Source organism: Microtus ochrogaster, chromosome 8, assembly GCF_000317375.1.
Source record: "Microtus ochrogaster isolate Prairie Vole_2 chromosome 8, MicOch1.0, whole genome shotgun sequence".
NCBI classification, from domain to species: Eukaryota; Metazoa; Chordata; class Mammalia; order Rodentia; family Cricetidae; genus Microtus; species Microtus ochrogaster.
Genome location: NC_022015.1, coordinates 74,470,062 through 74,480,477, shown reverse-complemented (window position 1 = coordinate 74,480,477; position 10,416 = coordinate 74,470,062). Strand labels below are relative to the sequence as shown.

Below are 10,416 nucleotides of genomic sequence, written 5' to 3'. Positions count from 1 at the left end.
AGTGGGAGGAGTGGGAGGCTGGGAGGAGGCGGAAAATTTTTTTTTCTTTCTTAATAAATAAAAAAATAAAATAAAAAATAAAAAAAAAAGACCAAAGGAGTAGATTAATTCTTTGAATAAATGCAAATATAGCCAGAGGCATTATGAACGTCATGGCAAACAGAAACTTCTGTGGTGCCCGTTATCAGAAATGTGCCACCCCAGATAACAGTTCCAAGTTGCCTAAGTGCTTGAAAAGTTCTTGGGTCCACTTGCAGAAATGAGACCTTAAAAACATAGTGGTTAGGGTAGTTCAGAAATCTAGGGTAGAACCAGGCATGACTGGCAAAACAACAAAAACAATGAATAATTCCTAAGGATGTTCTGCTATACTCAGATTGGTACCTAGTTCAGTTTTCACTGGAGAGGCTGCCTCCAGTAGCTGATGGGAACAAACTCAACATACAACTTTTTCTTAATCCCAATACTTATGCAAACAATACTTTAAGTAGAGTTAATCAAAATTCACTCCAAAAACACATATAAATCAAGAATCTTCTCAAACATACAAAGGACCAAATAAACCTTTATTTACTGAAGTAACTCTCCCTCTCCCTCCCACCTCACCAACCCTCCCCCCTCCCCAAAAAAATGACAAAAAGAAAGCTAACCACATTAAAGTGTTTAGAAAAGACCACATTACTTGCCAAAGAGTAATCCAGCCTTTACTAGTTACTGCTCAAAGACAATGCCTTCTCAACTATTTGAACTACTGGGATGGCCAAGAGGTAATGGAAGGTTCCCCTGCTCCTCCTGACCTACTTGCCAGGGCACGGGAGCAGAAGCCTGATTATGCAGACGGGCAAAAGCTGCTTGTGAAAGAAGGCAGACTCACTCCTATCCACCTAGTGGAACGTGGTATCCAGAATTTAAATTGGGCCTGTCTTGTACACTCAGGAAGCCATGAAAATAAGAAGAACCAATCTTACTACAAAAGCCATTGTTCACCTGACATCTGGAGTTGATATTGGGTGCTCACTCTGCATTGTATACTTAATATTCCTGATCTGTTTAACTTTCAGAACTCAAGACCTTCCCTTTTGAAAATGCCCATTCACAGGTGACTTCTGGAGCTATTGAGGGGAAAGCTGATGGCCAATGTTACTAAGTCTTGATTCCTGGGAATCAAGCTCACTGACCAATACACAATCATGGCTTCCAAACTGGGCTGAAGGCTCTTACCCTCGATTACAGATGGAACAGTTAAATGTTGGTTTTAAGTATAGTATTGGTAAAGAGAAAAAGTGGATTTTATAAATTGGGTGTTTTAACTCAATTCACGTTTGTGAAGTTAGCAGCGAATCACGAGCTAAGCCCACTAGGTGCTCCGTCTGTGCTGCAGAACCTGGATAGCTCCTAAATTGTAGCCAACACGTCTGTGTGTGCATAAGACTGCATTCGTCATCAAGGAAAAGTACATGTTTTGTTTAAGATTCTCAAACTAATATGTAAACAGTGGGGGCTAGAGAGAAGCCTCGGTGATTAAGAGCACTGGCAGCTCTTCCAAAGATTCCAGGTTTGATTCCCAGAGCCCACATGGCAGCTCACAACTGTCTACAACTCCAGTTCCAGGGATGCAGCTCTGGCTTCTGGCTTCTATGGGCACTACTCTGCTCAAACGTGCCACCTAGACTACACACAGGTAATACTCACATATACATAAAATAATAAAATTTGATATGGAAACAAAACTTGTCTACAAACCACAGACTTAGGCAGGGATGTCCAATCTTGGGACATTGTGATACAACAGTGTCATCTACATTGTATCTGGTGGGCCACATTCACAGCTACACTGGGACACCTATGGGACACCAGCCACAGGTTGGAAATGACTGATGAGGATTTCCTTAGAGCCAAATAAAGCCACTTTTGCAACATGTATGCTACTTTCCATTAGAGCAGGTTTATGCGCAAATGTATCAACTACTGATTTCCACATCAAATAAGGTAATATATGTAGGAGCTCCCAGAATCACCCACGGCCACACTGCTAGCCTGCATCCTGAGGCCTAGGAGAACACAGTGTGCCCCTGTCTCCTGCTTCATTCTCTTTGGGCCTTCCATTTCCTGTGTTCAAGAACAGTATCTGTCCCACATTTCGTGCAATTATTGGCAGTGACAATGCTGAACCAAAGCAGCTAACATTTGTGAGGCCATCTTAGTGCCGTTCTCAGCACAGTGACAAAGAGTATCAATGCCCCCAAACAAAACACCCGGGGCTGGTGAGATGGCTCAGTTCATAAAAGCAATTAGCATGGGGACCAGAGTTCTGATCCCAGCACTATGTAAAAGGATGGGTGTGGCCGCACTCTGTATCCCCAGCACTGTGGGAGTGGAAAGAGTGGCTGTGGCTTACTGGCCACCAGCCTAGCCCCAGGTTCAGTGAGAGACCCTGTCTCAACTGAATAAGGAAGAGAGATAAAGCAGGACACCAAGTGTCACCCTCTGACCTCCACATATACCTGTACATATACAGAGACAGATACATAAAGAGAGACTGACAGACAGACAGACAGACAGACAGACAGACAGACAGACAGGGAGAAAACTGAAAAAGCCCAGAGGGCCTTTAATCCCAGAAACTCTGAGTCCAAGCCCAGCCTGGTCTACATAGAGAATTCCAGGACAGTCAGATGTTGGAGGAAGGCTGATTGTCTGTTCCCAGCTACACAGCTCCGAAATAACCACATAGAAACTATATTAATTAAATCACTGCTTGACCCATTAGCTCTAGCTTCTTATTGGCTAACACATATCTTAAGTCAGAGATATATAAGAGAGACCCTGTCTCATAAAACCAAAAGCCAAACAAAGCTAGCATCTTCCAGGAGGAGTCATGGGGAATAAATAGCAGAAGAGCACACAATACACACAGCACAGGGCACTGGTGCCTTGAAATTCTCATACATCAGCATCCCAGGAACTCCACACCTCTCAGTGTTAATGCCCCTAGCTAATCTGCTTCATCTCTCTCTCTCTCCCTCCTCTAAGTCTTTTTTCCCTAGTAATCTTAGCTAACAATTTCAACCACTCTCCTCCTCAGGCTCATTTAACACAAACAGAGCAGACACCAATTCCCTGTGTCTAAAGAGGGAGACAGGCTATTATCGCACACTGCAACTTTGTGTCCTTTCTCAGTTACATGTATATAGCTTTGATTATTTCAAACCTTCAAACCACCACATATAATAAGATCACATTAAAAAAAATTAACTCTGGAACCCTAATACTGATTGGGAAGCCTTCCACCGAGACTCTCATTACTGCAGAATTATTTTGCACCAAACAACCAGAAACTCACTCAAATGCAGTTTTTGTCACATTCCACATTGTAGCTATGACGACACCCCACAGACGGCTAAGACTCACCACCCTCGGCGCAGTAAGTGATTCCGGAAGAAACAGGAGTGCAGCGTGAACATGGGGAAGCAAAAGAAAACAAGAAGATATGCGACCATGAAGCGAATGCTTAGTCTCAGAGATAAGAGACTTAAAGAAAAGGATAGATTAAAGCCTAAAAAGAAAGAGAAGAAAGATCCCAGTGCGCTGAAGGAAAGAGAAGTCCCCCAACATCCTTCCTGCTTGTTCTTCCAGTACAATACACAGCTGGGTCCACCGTACCACATCCTTGTTGATACCAACTTCAACTTTTCCATCAAAGCCAAACTCGACTTAGTGCAGTCCATGATGGACTGTCTGTACGCCAAGTGTGTCCCTTGTATAACTGATGTGTGATGGCTGAAATTGAGAAAACGGGCCAGAAGTACCGAGTGGCACTGAGAATCGCCAAGGATCCACGACCTGACCGACTTCCGTGCACACACAAAGGAACCTATGCTGATGACTGCTTGGTACAGAGAGTCACTCAGCACAAGTGCTACATTGTGGCTACAGTTGATCGGGACCTCAAACGAAGAATCCGGAAGATCCCTGGAGTTCCTATCATGTACATTTCTAACCATAGGTACAACATTGAATGGATGCCAGATGATTATGGAGCTCCTCGGTTCTAATTCTTACCTGACCACATTCACCTGCGTTTCTTTACCAGCTTTCTCTGTTGTCAGTTAATTAAACACACTTTCTGTTTTTTTTTATCATATTTTGTCTCAGTTTTAAAAATAACTGCATCTTTAAAAAATTATATTATTAAAATGTGTATATGTAAAAAAAAAAAAAAAGACTCACCGCCCTCATGGGGCATGCCTGCATTCATCTTTGCCTAGCCGTTTCTTCAGGGCAGACTTGCCCTTGGTCACATTACCCTCACTCAGCCCATCTGCAGATGTGAATGCCAAGGCTGCGCCTCCTCCTTTTCCTATCTTCCAGGCCTTGTTACTGCCACAGAGACCTGGTTCTCCTTTCTGAAGCAGGTCTCTCTAGCGCATCTCAGTCTCCAGCACGTGACTCGGGCTGGCACTTGAGGTCTGCCAGTGCATAGATGCTGTCTAGTCTTCTGAGATGCCAGGTAAAAGGTTTTGCTCTTTGACAAGCTCTGGCATCAGGCTCTATTATTTCTAAGCCTTCTCTGGCTGACCTCGGCTATACCAATCCCTCAGCGGCCACTCTGGCCTCTCCACTTTTCTTCTCATACCTGAGTCCCTGTCACCCACAAGCAAGGCCCAGCTCTTGACTCTGGAAATAAAGCAATGGCTACTCAGGTAAAACCCCTGCCCCCATTGACTTACATCCTAATAGGGTGCACACTCACATTCATTCAGTCAAGCCTCACTCTGAATCTATCTGATTCTTAGTTTGATACTATATTAATCTAAGCGACTGTCTGGGTGCCTTGACAGATCATCTTAGGTGCTAACCGCCAACCATTCCTCCCCCCATACCCTGCAGGCATGCAATGATTCATGGGAAAACAGCTTATTTGTCCTCCTCCACCCTGAGCTGAACTGGCAGCTTGCTTTTATCTCAAGAATCAGCAGTCTGGGCATGGTGGCACACGCCTTTTATCCTAGCACTCAGGAGGCAAAGGCAGGCAGATCTCTGAGTTTAAGATCTGGTTTACACGGGAGTTCCAGACCAGCCAGGGCTACATGGTGTCATCCTATCTCAAGAAGAAAAAGAGAACCAACAGAAGTGGCTGCTATGCCAACTCCAGGCTCGAGAGTCCTGACTCTGAACCACTGAATCAGGACCAGTGGATGGCTGTTCTTCAGCCGTGCCACCTGAGGATGTTTGTTAGGAGGAACAACCAGGCTCTGCTCTTCACCAAGGCCAGGGACCCACCATCTACACTTCAAAATATACCACTCGCTAATCCACTATGGTTAGTAAATAGCCAATCAATACTTGAGTATTTCTAAACGTAGGTTTAAGTTTCTAAGTACAGAAGACCAGAGTGTTTTAGAATAGAGGTCTTGAGACATTTTTGCCTAAGTATACAATGAAAGTGTTGGACAAACATCATACTGAACACAGGCATCATCATGAAATACACACACAAAAACACATTTTTGTATCATGTAGCTATGCAGCTATCTGTGAGGTGCTGCCTCTCAGTGGTTAGCTGCATGTGAAACTTCCTTGGGGACTACTGGCAGCTCTCTCTGTCCACCCAACTCCTCTCCTGGCCGCTGGGTCTCTAAACTACCCTGATTTTCTCCTCAGAATCTTCTCCAGCAGCTCCACTTCCTGCTCCCATTTTAAACAAAACTTTCATATTTGCCACTCAGCTCTCAGGCATACTCCCTCTTAGAGATATCATTTGCATCCCCGCCCACCCTTCACCCCAAATCTCCCATGCTCTGTACTGGCTGCAGTCTGGATGTCCCCCACAAGCTTGTGTTTTGAATGCTTGTTGCCCAGCTGGCACCGCTGTGGCTCTGGAGCCTTTAGAAGGTGGACCTCTCTGGCAAAAGGCCACTGGGGCTCGGTCTTTCAAGGTTATAGTTGCCCATGCTAGCAGTTGTACTGTGCCTTCTGGTCCACTGCTGGGTCTCTTCCACATTTTCCCAAAACCTTGGTCTAAAACTGCCTGCCATGTCTTCCCCAGCAAGATAATAAAAACCTTCCAACTATGAACCAAAATAAATTCTCCCCCATAAGTTCATTAAGACAGGTGTTTTGGTCACAGCAATGTGAAAGCAACTGGTGCTTTCTCTGTCTACAATTACTAGACATTTTACATGTGATTGAAAAAGCTGTCTGTTGTATGTACACAGAGCCTCCCTTATTCCCCCTTCAATATCACTGCTAATTTCTTGGCCCACTTCTATCAAACCATGTTCTACCCACTTGGGAACAACACTGGACATTTCCAACTTACATTGTGAAAGCTGAGTTCTCACTAACTTCTACAGCAGTTTAGTTGACTGCTAATGAGAGGTGGTCCACAAAGTGCCCCAAGCCCCCTCATATGCAAGGTTAAACCAATACACTAGCTTTGTACTCGGGGAAATTCTTTTTTTTTTTTGGTTTTTCGAGACAGGGTTTCTCTGTGGATTTGGAGCCTGTCCTGGAACTAGCTCTTGTAGACCAGGCTGGTCTCGAACTCACAGAGATCCGCCTGCTTCTGCCTCCCGAGTGCTGGGATTAAAGGCTTACGCCACCACTGCCCGGCTACTCGGGAAATTCTAATGGCAAAGTAGGTGTGGACACTGGGAGAGCTTGCTTTCTGCAGACCGAGACAGCACTGAATACCATGGCACACCAGGCCAGGAGAGGCCGCTGCCTAGCGGTGAGATACATCATGGGGAGAGTATGTACAAAAGACTGTAGTCTCCAAGCTGACCTCTTATACGCAGAGCCTGAGTGTACCAACCATCAAGGGGGCCCCACAGGGGGCAGGACCTGTTTGCTCTCTGGCTAGAAGACTCCTGAGGTCCTCTGTGCTGGAGACGGTTTAGTGTTAAGAGCACTTGCTCTTGCACAGATTCCCAGCACCCACATGGTGGCTCACAACCCTCTGTAATTCCAGTTCATGGGATCCGACACTCTCTCCTGATCTCCATAAGAACCAGCACACATGGTGTAGTGATATTTCACTTGTATTTTAATAAATAAAGCTTGCCTGAAGATCAAAAGTAAAATAGCCACACTGATCAGGCAGTGATGGCACACACCTTTAATCCCAGTAACCACACTAGTTAGCCATAGAGGCCAGGCAGTAGTGGTACATGCCTTTAGTCCCAACACTAGAGAGGAATATAAAATGGGAGGAGGCAGGTCTCATACTCAGTCTCAATCTGAGGATTCGTGGAGGCAGGATTGCCATTTCAGTCTGAGGTAGAGGTAAGAGCCAGTGGCTGGTTGCTTTGCTTTTCTGATCTTCAGGTTGAAGTGTCTGTCTCTGAGTTTTTATTATTCATGTTACAATGGGTGAACAGACATATATGCAAAGAAAACACACACACACAGAGACACACAAAATAAATAATAGCTGGGTGGTGGTGGCACACACCTTTGATCCCAGCACTTGGGAGGCAGAGGCAAATGGATCTCTGAGTTCAAGGCCAACATGATCTACAGAATGAGTTTCAGGACAGCTAGGTAACTTACAGAAACACTGTATTGAAAAGCAAAAACAAAACAAAAATAATAATAAAGTAATTAATTAAATATGAACAAGGGAGAGAAACCTAGTTCTTTCCAAGTTCTTTCTTTTGGTGTTTTTTAATGATTTATTTATTAACTTTATTAATGTTAATTTTCCAAACATCCCAAGGTCTATTCTGTAATATAAATTTACTGAATATAAATTCAAGCCACAAAATCATACTGCAGTGCAGGAATAAGCTTAAGATGTATTCCCTAAACACTGCAAGTGCTGCCATCTAATTCCGAACACAGACGCTCACATACACAAGAAGAATTTGTGTCCAGCTGCTCAAACATCTCAAGAGTCAAAAATCAATACACTGAAGAAAACAGCTGGCTAAAAAGCCCTGAAGTCAGCCAGCCAACTCCTAACCAGAGCTTTAGTTCTGGTGACACTTGCAGAAGGCAGCCAGGCCCCTCCCAGACCTCCAGGGGAGCTGCCCCCCCTCCTGAAAACTGGCAGTGGTAGGCGCTTTTCCTTCCCTCCACCACATCTCTATGGGAATTTGCTTGCCATACAAAGCCCAATAAAAACCCCTCGTCTTCTGGAGATAGAATCATGGCAGCTTTCCTGTGACAAGCATTTATTGTGTGGTTACTACAGGCTTCAGGCTAACCAGTAGGACAGATATGGTCCTTGTCCTCTATAGAACTCACAGTCTAGTGAGATGGACCGATAACAGACGACAGCAATCAGTGCACTAGGAAAGACAAGCAGCAGGCTGCTAACAGAGGAGGCTCAGGGAGGCCTACCACAGCAAAGGGCCTACGACAGTGGCATCTAAAGGGACATCTGAAGGACATTGCAACTCTGAGGTTTTTTTTCTTTTACCTGTATATTTGCACAGATAATTGACTTTTGGTCAAATAGGTTGACAACAGCTCCAAACTGGAATGTTCTTTAGTATGTAGCTGGCATGTTGAATATAAGAAAAACATGCATTTCCATTTGCCCTTTATCTTCTAGTGAGGTTGCCCCCAAGACAAAGCAAAGCCGGGTGACCTCGATAATCCCATCTTAGATCAACCAATAGGCAGCCACCCTCCAACCAAGATCAGCAGAGCCCCCCAGCTCACCACCCAAGACATGTGGCCAATACGTGCAATGCTCAACCAAGGGTTCTCTGATACCTAAGTACAGCGCTCGATGGGTGACCTGCCAGCAACAGTGCTTTAAGAAGTACAACTTCTGCTAGTTTCTCTGTGAAGTACATAAGTCCACCAAGGACAACTGAGAATCAACAAGTCACACAGGGTTCCAAACGGAAGGATTCCTCAGAAAACAAGACTTTCTGATGGTACAATCCTCAACAAGAGCAATGCAGAGCCAGACTATGACGAAGTTCTAGAAACCACGACTCCCAAACAGCCTGGAGGACACGTGCTGCCTGATGTTGTTGTCCATGGATTCTGGCAAAGGCTGCGGGGCTGATGCAATGATGGGAACAAAACGTGACCTGGAAGGCCAGCAAGATGGCTCCAAAGGGAAGGGTGTTTGCAGCCCAAGCCTGACAGCTTGGTTCAATGTCCAGGACATTGGATTGAGAGCGCTTCCTCCCCAAAAGTTGTCCGCTAACTCCCATACACATGGACATGTGCTTATGCACTCACAAATCCATATCACACACATGGGGGATACGATAAATTTAATTACAGAAAGCTAGATGCAGTGCTCCATACCTGTAACCCCAGTACACTGGCAAAGCAACAAGAGAGGTGCTGCTCAAAGTGAGGCGGGAGGCGAGGAGTGACTCCAGATAGTCTGCTGACCTCCACCCATACGTGAACTTTAGCGTGCTACAGTGCACCACCATAAAGTCAGAGGAGGCCTTGACCTCTTGGCCCTCCTACTCCCAGCTCCTAAATACTGGGAATAGACGCGTATGCCATCATCCAACAAAGCTAACTTGTTTTGTAAGGAGAAAAAAAATGCCCAAAGTTAGGACGAGCAAACACCAGACACTTTAAAACAGAAACAGAAAACTGAAGCAAACAGTACTCAATGAGATCAGGAGCTGCCCTGTTGACAACTGTCACTCTGCTCCCATGAGCACTCTATTCTAGTCCAGGGACGTTGTAAAAAGCCTTGCGGTGTGATTTGTCTTCCAAGTCTTCAGGTACAAAGACAACAGCCTACTAAGTCCCATTCTCATTAACACAACAATGACAATAGTGTGCCTGCCACTGAACCAAATGGCAGCGCTCAAGGGCCTGCAATCATGTATATCATAATTGTATTAATGTTTCAGCAGTATTAGGATGAACACAATTTAATTTTTCTTCACAAGGAAACTCAAAGATCCTTAGAGAAAGTCATCAAAGCATCACAGAGCTATAGTCTGAACAAACTATGCCCAGTTGACATACTAATATCCACAAGAGAGTAGCTAATGAGAGCTGGGTATATTGCAGCCATCTGATGCTCTACTCTCTAGTCAGGTGGGAGCAGCTCCTCAGGGAACTGTGGTTAGAGTTCACAGTTCTCCATTCTTAATCTTAGTATATGGAGAATAGAACAAGAGCCTCTCTCTACCCTCAATCCAAAGACAATCAATCAAAAGCATGCAGGGCTAAGACTGTAACTCAATAGAGGGCCTGCCTAGCCATCATCAGTGGTTCTCAACCTATGGGTCATGACCCCATAGGGATCACATATCAGATATTTATGATTCATAGCAGTAGCAAAATTACAGCTATGAAGTAGCTACAAAATAATTTTATTGGGCGGTGGTGGTGCATGCCTTTAATCCCAGCACTTGGGAGGCAGAGGCAGGCGGATCTCTGTGAGTTCGAGACCAGCCTGGTCTACAGAGCTAGTTCCAG

General features: G+C 44.9%; 1 protein-coding gene and 1 pseudogene across 2 annotated transcripts in view; one reads left to right on the top strand and one right to left on the bottom strand.

Moving 5' to 3' along the window:
* Cnnm2 (cyclin and CBS domain divalent metal cation transport mediator 2) overlaps window positions 1–10,416 on the bottom strand; it is a 138,021-nt gene that overhangs the window by 88,516 nt on the left and 39,089 nt on the right. The gene's annotated exons all lie outside the window — the stretch shown is intronic.
* LOC101983803 lies at window positions 3,424–4,334 on the top strand (annotated as a pseudogene).